Here is a 15,773-nt window from a genome sequence, read left to right on the forward strand (position 1 = left end):
ACCTCCTTACTGTTCTCCATAGTGGCTGCATCAATTTACATTCCCACCAACAGTGCAAGAGGGTACCCTTTTCTCCACACCCTCTCCAGCATTTGCAGTTTGTAGATTCGCTGATGATGCCCATTCTAACTGGTGTGAGATGATACCTCATTGTAGTTTTGATTTGCATTTCTCTAATAATTAGTGATGTTGAGCAGCTGTTCATGTGCTTCTTGGCCATCTGTATGTCTTCTTTGGAGAAATGTCTATTTAGGTCTTCTGCCCATTTTTGAATTGGGTTGTTTGCTTTTTTAAATATTGAGCTGCGTGAGCTGTTTATATATTTTGGAGATTAATCCTTTGTGCATTGATTCGTTTGCAAATATTTTCTCACATTTTGAGGGTTGTCTTTTCGTCTTGTTTATGGTTTCCTTTGCTGTGCAAAAGCTTTTAAGTTTCATTAGGTCCCATTTGTTTATTTTTGTTTTTATTTCCATTACTCTAGGAGGTGGATCAAAAAATATCTTGCTGTGATTTATGTCAAAGAGTGTTCTTCCCATGTTTTCCTCTAAGAGTTTTATAGTGTCTGGTCTTATATTTAGGTCTCTAATCCATTTTGACTTTATTTTTGTGTATGGTGTTAGGGAGTGTTCTAATTTCATTCTTTTACATGTAGCTGTCCAGTTTTCCCAGCACCACTTATTGAAGAGACTGTCTTTTCTCCATTGTATATCTTTGCCTCTTTTGTCATAGATTAGTTGACCATAGGTGTGTGGGTTTATCTCTGGGCTTTCTATCTTGTTCCATTGACCTATGTTTCTGTTTTTGTGCCCATACCATATTGTCTTGATTCCTGTAGCTTTGTAGTATAGTCTGAAGTCAGGGAGTCTGATTCCTCCAGCTCCGTTTTTTTCCCTCAAGACTGCTTTGGCTATTCGGGGTCTTTGGTGTCTCCTTACAAATTTTAAGATTTTTTGTTCTAGTTCTGTAAAAAAATGCTATAGTAATTTGATAGGGATTGCATTGAATCTGTAGAAGCTTTGGGTAGTATAGTCATTTTTACAGTATTCATTCTTCCTATCCAAGAACATGGTATATCTCTCCAGCTGTTGGTATCATCTTTAATTTCTTTCATCAGTGTCTTATAGTTTTCTGCATACTGGCCTTTTGTCTCCCTAGGTAGGTTTATTCCTCACTATTTGATTCTTTTTGTTGCAATGATAAATGGGAGTGTTTCCTTCAGTTCTCTTTCAGATTTTTCATCATTAGTGTATAGGAATGCAAGAGATTTCTGTGCATTAATTTTGTATCCTGCTACTTTACCAAATTCATTGATGAGCTCTAGTAGTTTTCTGGTGGTATCTTTAGGAGGCTCTATGTATAGTATCATGTCATCTGCAAGCAGTGACAGTTTTACTTCTTTTCCAATTTGTATTCCTTTTATTTCTTTTTCTTCTCTGATTGCCACTGCTAAGACTTCCAAAACTATGTTGAATAATAGTGTGAGAGTGGACATCCTTGTCTTGTTCCTGATCTTAGAGGAAATGCTTTCAGTTTTTCACCATTGAGAATGATGTTTGCTGTGGGTTTGTCCTATATGGCCTTCATTAGGTTGAGGTAGGTTCCCTCTATGCCCACTTTCTGGAGAGTTTTTATCATAAATCGGTGTTGAATTTTGTCAAAAGCTTTTTCTGCATCTATTGAGATGATCATATGGTTTTTATTCTTCAATTTGTTAATATGGTGTATCACATTGATTGATTTTCGTATATTGAAGAATCCTTGCATCCCTGGGATAAATTCCAGTTGATCATGGTGTATGATCCTTTTAATGTGTTATTGGATTCTGTTTGCTAGTATTTTGTTGAGGATTTCTGCATCTATATTCATCAGTGATATTGGTCTGTAATTTTCCTTTTTAGTATCTTTGTCTGGTTTTGGTATCAGGGTGATGGTGGCCATCATAGAATGAGTTTGGGAGTGTTCCTTCCTCTGCAATTTTTTGGAAGAGTTTGAAAAGGATGGGTGTTAGCTCTCTCTAAATGTTTGATAGAATTCACCTGTGAAGCCATCTGGTCCTGGACTTTTGTTTGTTGGAAGATTTTTTTTTTTTTTGCGATATGCGGGCCTCTCACTGTTGTGGCCTCTCCCGTTGCGGAGCACAGGCTCCGGACACGCAGGCTCAGTGGCCATGGCTCACGGGCCCAGCTGCTCTGCGGCACGTGGGATCTTCCCGGACCAGGGCACAAACCTGTGTCCCCTGCATCGGCAGGCAGACTCTCAACCACTGTGCCACCAGGGAAGCCCTGTTTGTTGGAAGATTTTTAATCACAGTTTCAATTTCAGTGCTTGTGATTGGTCTGTTCATATTTTCTATTTCTTCCTGGTTCAGTCTTGGAAGGTTATGCCTTTCTAAGAATTGGTCCGTTTCTTCCAGGTTGTCCATTTTATTGGCATAGAGTTGCTTGTAGTAGTCTCTTAGGATGCTTTGTATTTCTGCAGTGTCTGTTGTAACTTCTCCTTTTTCATTTCTAATTTTTCAAATTTTCTAATTTGAGTCCTCTCCCTCTTTTTCTTGATGAGTCTGCCTCATGGTTTATCAATTCTGTTTATCTTCTCAAAGAACCAGCTTTTAGTTTTATTGATCTTTGCTATTGTTTTCTTTGTTTCTATTTCATTTATTTCTGCTCTGATCTTTATGATTTCTTTCCTTCTGCTAACTTTGGGTTTTGTTTGTTCTTCTTTCTCTAGTGCCTTTAGGTGTAAAGTTAGATTATTTATTTGAGATTTTTCTTGTTTCTTGTGGTAGGCTTGTATAGTTATAAACTTCCCTCTTAGAACTGTTTTTGCTGCATCCCATAGGTTTTGGATTGTTGTGTTTTCGTTATCATTTGTCTCTAGGTATTTTTTGATTTCCTCTTTGATTTCTGCAGTGATCTCTTGGTTATTTAGTAACGTATTGTTTAGCCTCTATGTGTTTGTGTTTTTACATTTTTTTCCCTGTAATTGATTTCTAATCTCATAGCATAGTGGTCAGAAAAGATGCTTGATATGATTTCAGTTTTCTTAAATTTACCAAGGCTTGATTTGTGACCCAAGATGTGATCTTTCCTGGAGAATGTTCCATGCACACTAGAGAAGAAAGTGTAATATGCTGTTTTTTGGATGTCCTATAAATATCAATTAAATCTATCTGGTCTACTGTGTCATTTAAAGCTTGTATTTCCTTATTAATTTTCTGTTTGGATGATCTGTCCATGGGTGTAAGTGAGTTGTTAAAGTCCCCTACTATTACTGTGTTACTGTCAATTTCCTCTTTTATAGCTGTTAGCAGTTGCCTTATGTATTGAGGTGCTCCTATGTTGGGTGCATATATATTTATAATTGTTATATCTTCTTCTTGGATTGATCATTATGTAGTGTCCTTCCTTGTCTCTTGTAACATTCTTTATTTTTAAGTCTATTTTATCTGATACGAGTTTTGCTACTCCAGCTTTCTTTTGATTTCCATTTGCATGGAATATCTTTTTCCATCCCCTCACTTTCTGTCTGTATGTGTCCCTAGGTCTGAAGTGGGTCTCTTGTAGACAGCATATATATGGGTCTTGTTTTTGTATCCATTCAGCGAGCCTGTGTCTTTTGGTTGTAGCATTTAATCCATTCATGTTTAAGGTAATTATAGATATGTCTGTTCCTATTACCATTTTCTTAATTGTTTTGGGCTTGTTTTTGTAGGTTCTTTTCTTCTCTTGTGTTTCCCACTTAGAGAAGTTCCTTTAGCATTTGTTGTAGAGCTGGTTTGGTGGTGCTGAATTCTCTTAGCTTTTGTTTGTTTGTAAAGCTTTTGATTTCTCCATCAAATCTGAATGAGATCCTTGCCAGGTAGAGTAATCTTGGTTGTAAGGTCTTCCCTCTCATCACTTTAAATATGTCATGCCACTGCCTTCTGGCTTGTAGAATTTTTGCTGAGAAATCAGCTGTTAACCTTATGGGAGTTCCCTTATATGTTATTTGTTGTTTTTCCCTTGTTGCTTTCAATAATTTTTCTTTGTCTTTAATTTTTGTCAGTTTGATTCCTATGTGTCTCAGCATGTTTCTCCTTGGGTTTATCCTGCCTGGGACTCTCTGTGCTTCCTGGACTTGGGTGGCTCTTTCCTTTCCCATGTTAGGGAAGTTTTCAATTATAATCTCTTCAAATATTTTCTTGGGTCCTCTCTCTCTCTCTTCTCCTTCTGGGACCCCTATAATGCTAATGTTCTTGTGTTTAATATTGTCCCAGAGGTCCCTTAGGCTGTCTTCATTTCTTTTCATTCTTTTTTCTTTATTCTGTTCTGCAGTAGTGAATTCCACCATTGTGTCTTCCAGGTCACTTATCCGTTCTTCTGCCTCAGTTATTCTGCTATTGATTCCTTCTAGTGTAGTTTTCATTTCAATTATTGTATTGTTCATCTCTGTTTGCTTGTTCTTTAATTCTTCTAGGTGTTTGTTCTTTAATTCTTCTAGGTCTATGTTAAACATTTCTTGCATCTTCTCGATCTTTGCCTCCATTCTTTTTCTGAGGTCCTGGATCATCTTCACTATCATTATTCTGAATTCTTTTTCTGGAAGGTTGTCTATCTCCACTTCATTGAGTTTTTTTTTCTGGGGTTGTATCTTGTTCCTTCATCTGGTACATATCCCTCTCCCTTTTCATCTTGTCTGTCTTTCTGTGAATGTGGTTTTTGTTCCACAGGCTGCAGGATTGTAGTTCTTCTTGCTTCTGCTGTCTGCCCTCTGGTGGATGAGGCTAAGAGGCTTGTGCAAGTTTCCTGATGGAAGGGACTGGTGGTGGGTCAAGCTGGGTGTTGCTGTGGTGGGCAAAGCTCAGTAAAACTTTAATCCACTTGTCTGCTGTTGGGTGGGGCTGAGTTCCCTCCTTATTGGTTGTTTGGCCTGAGGCGACCCAACACTGGAGCCTACCTAGGCTCTTTGGTGGGGCTAATGGTGGACTCTGGGAGGGCTCATGCCAAGGAGTACTTCCCAGAACTTCTCCTGCCAGTGTCCTTGTCCCCATGGTGAGCCATAGCCACCCCCCGCCTCTGCAGGAGACTCTCCAACACCAGCAGGTAGGTCTGGTTCAGTCTCCTATGAGGTCACCACTCCTTCCCCTGGGTCCAGTACGCACACTGCTTTTTGTGTGCCCTCCAAGAGTGGAGTCTCCATTTCCCCCAGTCCTGTCGAAGTCCTGCAGTCAAATCCCACCAGCCTTCAAAGTCTGATTCTCTAGGAGTTCCTCCTCCTGTTACGGGACCCCCAGGTTGGGAAGCCTGACGTGGGGCTTAAAACCTTTACTCTAGTGGGTGGACTTCTGTGGTATAAGTGTTCTCCAGTTTGTGAGTCACCCACCCAGCAGTTATGGGATTTGATTTTATTGTGATTGTACCCCTCCTAGTGTCTCACTGTGGCTTCTCCTTTGTCTTTGGATGTGGGGTATCTTTTTTGGTGAGTTCCAGTGTCTTCCTGTCAATGATTGTTCAGCAGTTAGTTGTCTATAGTTAATATTCTTAAAGAAATTAAAGAAAATATTATACCACAAAGCAAATATAGGAACTATGAATAAAGGATGGGGAAAAAAAACCTAAAAGCCTGTAAGTTGAATATATGGTTATAAAATAAAACTAATTGAAGAGCTAGAGGATATTTAAGAGCCCTTCCAGAACATAGAAGACAAAACAAATTGTCCTAAAAAGGAGAGGAAAATAATAAACACAGAAGGGCAATGGAGGAGGAACATCTCAAAATAGAAGTCCCAGAAAGAAAAAACACAGAGAAAATGTAGGAAATTATCATAGAGATGATGTAAGAGTCGGGATTGTGAGGGCAGCAGCTGTACCACAACCAAGCTGGATGAGCACGCTGTGCCCTGCCTTCTCTGCACAGCTACTGCAGCCCCACCACAGCTGGTGGGCAAGTGCAGCCCACACAAGGGACACTCCTTGAAGCACCTGGCCTCCAGGAGATTTTGTGATTCTGGGCCCCACTGATCATCTCCTAGACAAGACCACTCCTTCAAGGCTGGGATAGGTAGCTGTTTCACCTAATACATATACACAAACAGAAAGAGTGAGGCAAAATGAGACAGGGGTATATATTCCAAGCCAAACAACAAGATAAATCCCTAGAAAATGACCTTAATGAGGTGGATATAAGCAACCTACCACATAAAGAGTTCAAAGTCATGGTCATAAAACTGCTCACCTCAGGAGAAGAATGGATGAACACAATGAGAACTTCAATAAAGAGATAGAAAATATAAGAAAGTACCAAACAGAAGTTATAAGTGAACTGAAAAATACACTTGAGAGGGTTCAAGAGAAGACTGGATGAAGTAGAAGTACGAAGCAGTGAGCTGGAAGACCAAGCAATGGAAACCACTCAGACAGAGCAGCAAAATTTTTTAAAAAAATTTTTAAGTGAATATACCTTAAGGGCCTCTAGGACAACATCAAGTGAAATTACAGTCGCATTATAGGGATCCCTGAAGGAGAAGAGAGAGAGAAAAGGCCAGAAAAGTTTTGAATAAATAATGGCTGAAAACTTTCCTCATCTGGGGAAGGAATCAGACATCCAGGTCCAGAAAGCCCAGAGAATTCCAAATAAGATGAACTCAATGAGAGCCACACCAAGACACATTATAATTAAGGTGGTAAAAGTTAAAGATAAAGAGAGAATCTTAAAAGCAGTAAGAGAAAAACAACTTATTACATACAAACCCCATAAGGCTATCAGCAGATTTTTCAGCAGAAAGTTTACAGGCCAGAAGGGAGTGACATGACATATATAAAGTGCTGAAAGGAAAAAAATATTCTCCAGGATAGATCACATGTTAGGCCACAAAACAAGTTTCAATAAATTCAAGAAGATTGAAATCATATCAAGCATCTTTTCTAACCACAATGGTATGAAACTAGAAAACACAAGAAGAGAAATGGAAAAGCCACCCAAAAAAGTGGAGATTAAACAACATACTACTGAATAACCAATGGGTCACCAAAGAAATCAAAGGAGAATTTTTTTTTAAATCCCACAGAAATATGACATACCAAATCTATGGGATGCAACACAAGTGGTTCTAAGGGAAATTCATAGCAATACAGGCCTACCTCAAGAAACAAGAAAAAGCAATCTAACTTTACACCTAAAGGAGCTAGAAAAAGGAGAGCTACAAAGCCTAAAGTTAGTAGAAGGAAAGAAGGAAATGATAAACATCAGAATGGAAATAAATGAAATAGAGACTAAAAAGACAACAGAAAAGATCAATGAAACTAAGAGCTGGTTCTTTGAGATAATAAACAAAATCAATAATCCTTTAGCTAGACTAACCAAGAAAAAAAGAGGGCTCAAATAAATAAAATCATAAGTGAAGGAGGAGTAATTATGACTGACACCACAGAAATACAAAGGATCATAAGAGAACACTACAATTATACATGAAAAAATTGGACAACCCAGAAGTGGACAAATTCCTAAAAAATATACAATCTACCTAGACTGAATCATGAAGAAATGGAAAACCTGAATAGATCAATTACTGGTAAGAAGACTAGATCAGTAATCAAAAAAACTCCTAACAAGCAAAAGTCCAGAACCAGACACTTCACTGGTGAATTCTACAAAACATTCAAAGAAGATGAAATACCTCTCCATCTCAAACTTCTGAAAAAATTGAAGAGGAAGGAATGCTTCCAAACACATTTTATGAGACCAGCATTCCAAACTCATTTTATGAGGGCAGCATCACCCTGATACCAAAACCAGATAAGGACACTAAAAAAAAGAAAAGAAAAGTAGAGGCCAGTATCCCTGATGAGCATAGATACAAACATCCTCAACAAAATATTATCAAAACAAATTCAACAATGCATTAAAAGGATCATACACCAGGATAAAGTGGGATTTATTCCTGGGATGCAAGGATGTTTGAACATTCACAAATCAATCAATGTGATACAGCACATCAGTGAATTGAAAAATAAAAGTCATATAATCCTCTCAAAAGATGCAGAAAAACCATTGATAAAATTCAAAATTTATATATGATAAAAACTTTCAACGAAGTGGGTAAAGAGGGAATGTACCTGAACACAATAAAGGCTGTGTGTGACAAACCCAGAGCTAGCATTACACTCAAGAGTGAAAGCTGAAAGCTTTTCCTCTAAGATCAGGAAAACGACAAGGATGCCCACACTTGCCACATTTATTCAACATAGTATTGAAAGTCCTAGTTACAGCAACTAGACAAGAAAAAGAAATAAAAGGCATCCAAATTGGAAAGGAAGAAGTAACACTGTCACTTTTTGCAGATGACATGTAACTATATATAGAAAACTCTAAAGACCCCACCCCCCCAAAAAAAAACTGTTAAAACTAATAAATGAAGTTGCAGGATTCAAAATCAATATGTAGAATTCTGTGGTGTCTCTATATACTACTAACACACTATCAGAAAAAGAAATTAAGAAAACAATCCCATGACAATTCCATCAAAAAGAATAAAATACATTAGAATACATTTAAGCAAGGAGGTGAAATACCTGTACCTTGAAAACTATAAGACACTGATGAAAGAAATTGAGGAAGACACAAATAGATGGAAAGATATTCCGTGCTTGTGGATTGGAAGAATTATTAAAATGCCCATAGTACCCAAAGCAATCTACATATTTAATACAACCCCTTTCAAAGTTCCAATGACATATTTTACAAGTGATTCTAAAATTTATATGGAATCATGGAAGATTCTGACTAGCTGAAACAATCTTGAGAGAGAAGAACAAAGCAGAAGTATCATTCTCCCTGATTTCAAACTATAGTTGCAAAGCTACAGTAATCCAAACAGTATGGTACTGGCACAAAAACAGACTCATACATCAATGGACCATAATAGAGAGCCCAGAAACAAACCCACACATATATGGACAATTAATTTATGACAAAGGTGCCAAAAACTTACAATGGAGAAAGGAGGATCTCTTCAATAAATGGTGTTGGGAAAACTGGACAGCCACAAGCAAAGGAATGAAACTAGACCACTATCTTAAACCATACACAAAAATTAACTCAAAATGGATTAAAGACTTGAATGTAAGACCTGAAACCATAGAATTCCTAGCAGAAAATTTAGACAGTAATCTTACTGAGATGCTGGTCTTAGCAGTGTTTTTGTGGATCTAACTCCAAAGGCAAGGGAAACAAGAGCAAAAATAAACAAATGGGACTACATCAAACTAAAAAGCTTCTGTACAGCAATGTAAACCATCATCCAAACAAAGAGGCCATCTATTGAATGGGAGAAGATATTTGCAAGTAATATATCTGATAATGGGTTAATATCCAAAATATATAAAGAACTCATACAACTCAACAACAAAATAACAACCCAATTTTAAAATGGGCAGAAAATCTGAATAGACATTTTTCCAAAGAATCCATTACAGATGGCCAACAGGTACATGAAAAGATGCTCAACATCACTAATTAGTAGAGAAATACAAATCAAGACCGTAATGAGATATCACCTCATACCTGTTAAAATGGCTATTATCAAAAAGTCAAGAAATAACAAGTGGTGGAAAGGATGTGGAGAAAAGGGAACCCTCATACATGGTTGGTGAGATTGTAAATTGGTTCAGCCACTATGGAAAGCAATATGGAGATTTCTCAAAAAATTAAGAATAGGACTACCATATGATTCAGGTACTATACTTCTAGGTATTTACACAAAGAAAACAAAAACGCTAATTTAAAAAAGATATGTGCACTTCTATGTTTATTGTAACATTATTTACAATAGCCAAGATATGGAAACAATCTATGTATGTACTGATAGATAAATGGATAAAGAAGATGTGGTATACACACACACACACACACACACACACACACACACATACACACCCCCCCCCCAAATACTACTCAGCCATAACGAAGAATGAAATCTTGCCATTTGTGACAATGTGGATGGTCTTTGAAGGTATTATGCTAAGTGAAATAAGCGAGATGGAAAAAGACAAATACCATATAATTTCACTCATGTGGAATGTGAATAAACGAACAAACAAAATAAAACAGAACTCACAGATATAGAGAACAGATTGGTGGCTATCAGAGTGGAAGGGGGCTTGCGGGTGGGCAAAAGGAGTAAAGGAAGTCAACTGTATGGTGAGGGGTGGTAACTAGACTTTTGGGGGTGGTCACTTATAACGTATATAGATATTGAGTTATGTTGTACACCTGAAACAATAATAATGATAATAATAATGGTAATAATAATAAAAGAAGGATGAGGAGAGAAGTGGAGAGATGGGAAAAGACAATCCTAACTAAATAACATTAGTAGCTTGATCCAGCCATGTCCGTAGCTAGATACATTCCGGAACGTCCCAGCTATATAAGCCAATAAATTCTGTTCTTGTTTTAAAAAAAAGAAAAGAAATGAGAATCAGAATGACATTGAATTTTTTTATCAGCAACCCTCAATGGTAAAACACAAGGGAACAATACTTTCAAAGTTCTGGAGGAAGATTATGTTAAACCTGGAATTGCATACCCTTGCTGAAGTATCACTCAATTATCTTGGTTAAATAAAAACCTTTTCAGAAATTCAAGAACTCGCACTATTTTTTATTGCTGAGGAATATTCCATTGTATGATACCACCAATTGGAAGTGTTTCCAATTTGAGGCCATGAAGAATAAAGCAGCTATAAACATTTTTCTGCAAAAAAAAAAAAAAGCAATTCAAGAACTCAGAAAATTTACCTGCCATACATCTTTTCTTAGAAAGTTATCTGTGGTTGTGCTCTAGCAAAATCAATGCAGAAATCAAGAAGGAATAAATCATACGACTCTGGATAGTGAATTCAATCAATAAACAGAAAAGAGAAGTCCCAGGAAGCGAGCTGTGCACCAGACCAGTCCGAAAGCAGCAGGTTAGAGTACTCAAGTAGAGGGGTCTTAATAATAGGGGAAGGGGGGCTTCCCTGGTGGCACAGTGGTTGAGAGTCCGCCTGCCAATGCAGGGGTCACGGGTTCGTGCCCCGGTCCGAGAGGATCCCACATGCCACGGAGTGGCTGGACCCATGAGCCATGGCCACTGAGCCTGTGTGTCCGGAGCCTGTGCTCCACAATGGGAGAGGCCACAACAGTGAGAGAAGCCTGTGTACCACAAAAAAAAAAAAAAAACAAAAAAAAACAAAGAAAACCGGGAAGGGCTTGATAGATTGCTGTCGTAATTGAAATCTGAAAGAAATTGGGAAGAAAAGTAAGACAGTAATTCTGGGAAAAACCAAACTGGGAATATAAAAGTAATTGGTAATTGTAGAAAAACAAAAACAAGAAAGGAAATATATCAGAGTCTGTGACTTTGTTCTGCAGTGAACACTTTTTACATAGTCAATAATTACAAACTATATTGATTTTTAACTTTTAGATCAATCTATAGTCCACACACAGAGTGCTTTAACTATAGCTATGTAAGTATTAACACTGACAATTTAAAAGTACAGTTGAGAGATCCTGGGATATCAAGGTGCAGGAGGGTGTGTGAAAAGCTGAAAGGATACTAACATTCTCATTTTACAATCCAGAGAGTTAAGAGATATTGTTTATATAGGAAGGATCAGGAGACTCTTTGTATTACTTAAAGGTGCAAGGGTAAGATGTAGAAGAAAAATTAAAAAGCAGATCATTAGGATAGTGATCAACAATGAAGAATGAACAGAAAGGGGTACATTTTGACGGAATGCCATGCAGTCAATCAAACAGATGTCATTTAGATATAGGAAAATGTTTGAGATATTATTTTAAGTGGAAAATAGATTATAAATTTTTAGTTATAAAATGTTATCTAGTAATTTCTATATGGTAGGTTTGTAGATTTTTAAAAATACTCCATTCATTGTCTACGGTTCATCCTTTCAAAAGGTTTATTGGGTATCTACCATGTTTCAGCACTGTGCTAGGGGCTGGAGTAACAAAAATGGCAGTTTATAAAGAAAATCAAGTCTCTGCCACACATTTGACAGTCCACCAAGGAAGATACATATTGTATCAGTAAGGATGTAAAAATGTGAGCTTTATGATGGAGGACATTCATGATGTTAGGAGAACATAGAGCATAGGTCCCAAACCTGATCTAGGAATCTGGGAAAGATTCCTCCGAGCAATTACTTTTAAGTTAAGAGGAGGGGGAGGCAGAGGAGTTGTTGTTAGGCAGAAATTCACAATTAGGAACACAGTCTGATCCCAATTACATAAAATACATGAGCTCAGGAAAAATTCTCAAGGGAAACAACAAAATATTAATGGAGATTATATTCTGGAATGTGAGGAATTTTGTATTCCTCTTTATACTTTTCCAATTTTTCTAAGTTTTCTGTAAGGAGGATGAATGGCTTTGATAATCAGAAGAGATTAATAAAAGTTACTGTTACTAGTGAAGCAGTTAGATATTTGTGCTGTTTGAGGTCCTCTCCGTAGCCCTACCTATGGAAGTTACAAACGATTGCCAAACCACCTATCCACCCTTGGCGCTGTTAAAGGCTGTCATTGGAGATGGTAGATTCATTTCAACAAATGTTTCAGTTAGCAAACCTGGCTTACATCTTCATTTGCCATGAACTTTGCTAGTAGAAGCATATGCTGGGATCTCCTCAAAAGTCAGGGAGATGCAGATGGCAGGAATATGCCCAGCAGGTACCTATTATTTCTAATATTTCTTTATTCATTGGACTTCTGTGCCATCTTTTTAAATTTAACTATACCCTGTATTATGTTCTTATTCAAAAATGCGGTTGAAAGCATGAAGTAATCCTTGTTTTGTGCCCGTATTTCTTGGATTGTGTTTTTAGGTTCTAAAAGCATTTAAATTGGTTCTCCAGTGAATCCTTTCAAGAAGTTATTCCTACATGTAAGATTGAACCTGTCAGTGGTGATTTTTACAGACTTGGGTATTTAGTTTGCTGTACATATAAGTCCTGTTGCAATATGTTATTTCTTCAATCACACATTTGTATCATTATTTTGAGAACCGCATATATACTTTATCAAAAGATCTCTTTTTTTCCAAAGTAAACTAAGGTGGAAAATCAAATTAATGCAACGTAAGTTGGCAATGCCTTTAAAACTCTCATGTTATAATGATGAGATTCAGCTGACAGGTGAATTGCAGTGTGTGCACAGAGATCAGGTGCTAGGGCATCAGCATGCACGGAGAATCCCTGTGATCTTACGCGTTAGGAGATTTATCAATATACAAAAGTCGGAGAAAAGGTAACTCAGGATGGGTGTGTGAACATGTTGCTTTACCTAAATTCAACTTCTCACTTCAATTTGTTTCTGTGTCTCTCTGCTGGAAAAGGCGGTTCAAAGGGTATTGTTATATTATGGAAATACTACAGCTGGTAGTCAAAAGAACTGGATTCTAATTCTGACTTTTATCACTAACTAGCTGAGAGACTTCAGGTCAGTCCCTTAACCTCTCTGGTTCTCATTAAAACTAAATGATCTCTTCCAGTCATTTCTAATGTGAATGCTAAGTGATTTGATGAGATCTAACTTTTGGCTAAATTGTGGCGAGTAGGGGCTACTCTGCACAGTTCCTCCTCTGCTGAGATCTAGGCCTTTTGTTCTTCACCCCTAGTCAGAGCCACTTTGCCCAACCAACTGCCTACTCTAGGAAAATCTCACAGCAAGGATTCAGCAGTGATGAGGGAGCCATACTAAAACAACATCCTCCATATGGCCCAAGAGGAGAGAGATCTGAAAAGGTTTGGGGTTAGTCAAAGCCTAGAGTAAGTTGTATCTTCTCTGGAGGAACCTCCCACGTCTCCCCAGCTAAACCCATGGTCTTATCCCTTTCCTAGTTCTTCTGTATCCGTTAACCTCAACTTCCCCTTTCAAATCTACTTTCACCTCCAGGTTGGTATCCAAGCTGAGATATGCCAATGGGGACAGAAGAGGGTTCTTTTCTTACTAACATAAAACACAGTTTTCCTCTAAAATCTCAACCAATTTCATAATTATGATCTTCTATTGACAACTCACATCTTCCCCAGAAGACACATTTCTTTCTCTGTTCTCTTATGTCAAAACTACATTCCATAGTGCAATGGTCCAACTATGGGCTGACTTCTCTGGAAACTGCCAGAATTTCTCTTTCTACCTTCCTTTTGTTTCTAAGAGCAGTTGTGGATTATTATAGACCCAAAAATAGGAGTTGAAATAAGCATTGCATCATTTGTCATGCTAGCTACAAAGGAAGTAGCTACAAAGGAAGTAGCAGAGGTAACCAGGAATGAGGAAAAGGAAATTTCTGATAAACAGCTCTGATGGTTATATAGAAGCTGAACTGAATCATAGACACCAGAGTTTGGAATTGAATTTTGAATTGCAGAATTAGAGGTAACTGCCTCCCACCTATATGATAGTATCGATTTATTTTGAAATTTGAGTGTGGTTTTATAGGCATTCCATTCTGTGGTACTGCCAGAGAACATTTATTTATTTACTAGTCTCCCATGCAGCACATTTGAATTTGGAAAAAGAAATAATTAAAACAACAACCTGGGTGCTCCTGATGTGGATAGTATCATGGATATTAATAGTATTTGGAACTAAAATGAATTAGGTTATCTTTATCATCAGTGAAAACATGTAACTGACAAATTCAGCCCTGTAATCAAGCAGTTTAAGCCTTTCCCATTATAGAATAGGAAGTTAGAAGGAATGCTCCTGTCATTGGGCTTGCATTGAGTAAACTAGATAAAGATCGTTTAACTCACTCACCTCTCACTGGTACTTTCTCTAATTTGGAGACAGAAAAGTCCAAAATTAATTTCAGATTCTGAGAGAAGAGACAAAGGAGGAACAGTGAGTTTCTGGGAGAACTTAAAATCTTTCCTGACTGAACCTGGTTTGTGCCTCTTCATCATGGGAGTAGCTCTTGCATCATTTTAAAAACTTGGGCAGTGTTTCAAGAGACTTATTGGTCTTGCCTCTGCAGACTCGTAATTCCTTCATCTGTTCTTGGGAGGAAAAAGCAGTTAGAGGCTTAAAAGCTGGACGTCTCTGCACTCCCATCTCCTTGTTCTTCATTCTTATCCGGGCAAAAAGGTAATGGGACACTTTAGCAAAGGGATATTTTCCAATACTGAGGTGTTGCCTGACACAGCTGGTCAGAGAAGTTAGGTGGGAGAGGGGAGGGGAGGATCCAGAGCCCCCCCATAACTGGTTACTGCTTTTCCCACAAGACCGTGTGTTGATAGACCTCCCCTCCTTCACTCTTTCCCTTCCTCTCCCCTCTCAGTCACTGTCTCTTTCCTGACCTTCAGTTTGGCCTTTCCTAGTAAGAGGTCAGTATGTTTTCACACTTGGGAAATCTCATTCAAGAATTTTTGTCAATGGACAAGTCATAAGAAGCCCTTCCATTTTAGGGCTCATTGACGTCACCAAGGAGGCGATAAATATCTGTTGATATAATTGGATGTGAGATTCAGTGTTGAGAGAGCAAAAATTCTGCCCCTCGTTCCCCGGCAGGGCCCTGTGATTTATGCAGGAGCAGAGGCAGCACGCAATCGAGCTGTCAAGAGAGCGTCAGCTTATTAGGCAAATGCTGCGTGGTTTCTGAAGAGGGTCGACGCTATAAAATCCCACTCCGGGCTCTGGTGTGGAGAAACTCAGAGCCCAAGTCCGTTGAGAGACTGAAGAGAAAGAGAAGAGGGAAAGAAGAAGAGAGTGGGGAAAGAAAGGAGAAGG

At 38.1% G+C, this 15,773-nt stretch overlaps 1 long non-coding RNA gene across 1 annotated transcript in view; it reads left to right on the forward strand.

Moving 5' to 3' along the window:
- LOC307175881 overlaps positions 1-15,773 on the forward strand; it is a 107,221-nt gene that overhangs the window by 67,175 nt on the left and 24,273 nt on the right. The gene's annotated exons all lie outside the window — the stretch shown is intronic.

The sequence above is a fragment of the Stenella coeruleoalba genome, assembly GCF_951394435.1.
Source record: "Stenella coeruleoalba genome assembly, chromosome: 17".
NCBI classification, from domain to species: Eukaryota; Metazoa; Chordata; class Mammalia; order Artiodactyla; family Delphinidae; genus Stenella; species Stenella coeruleoalba.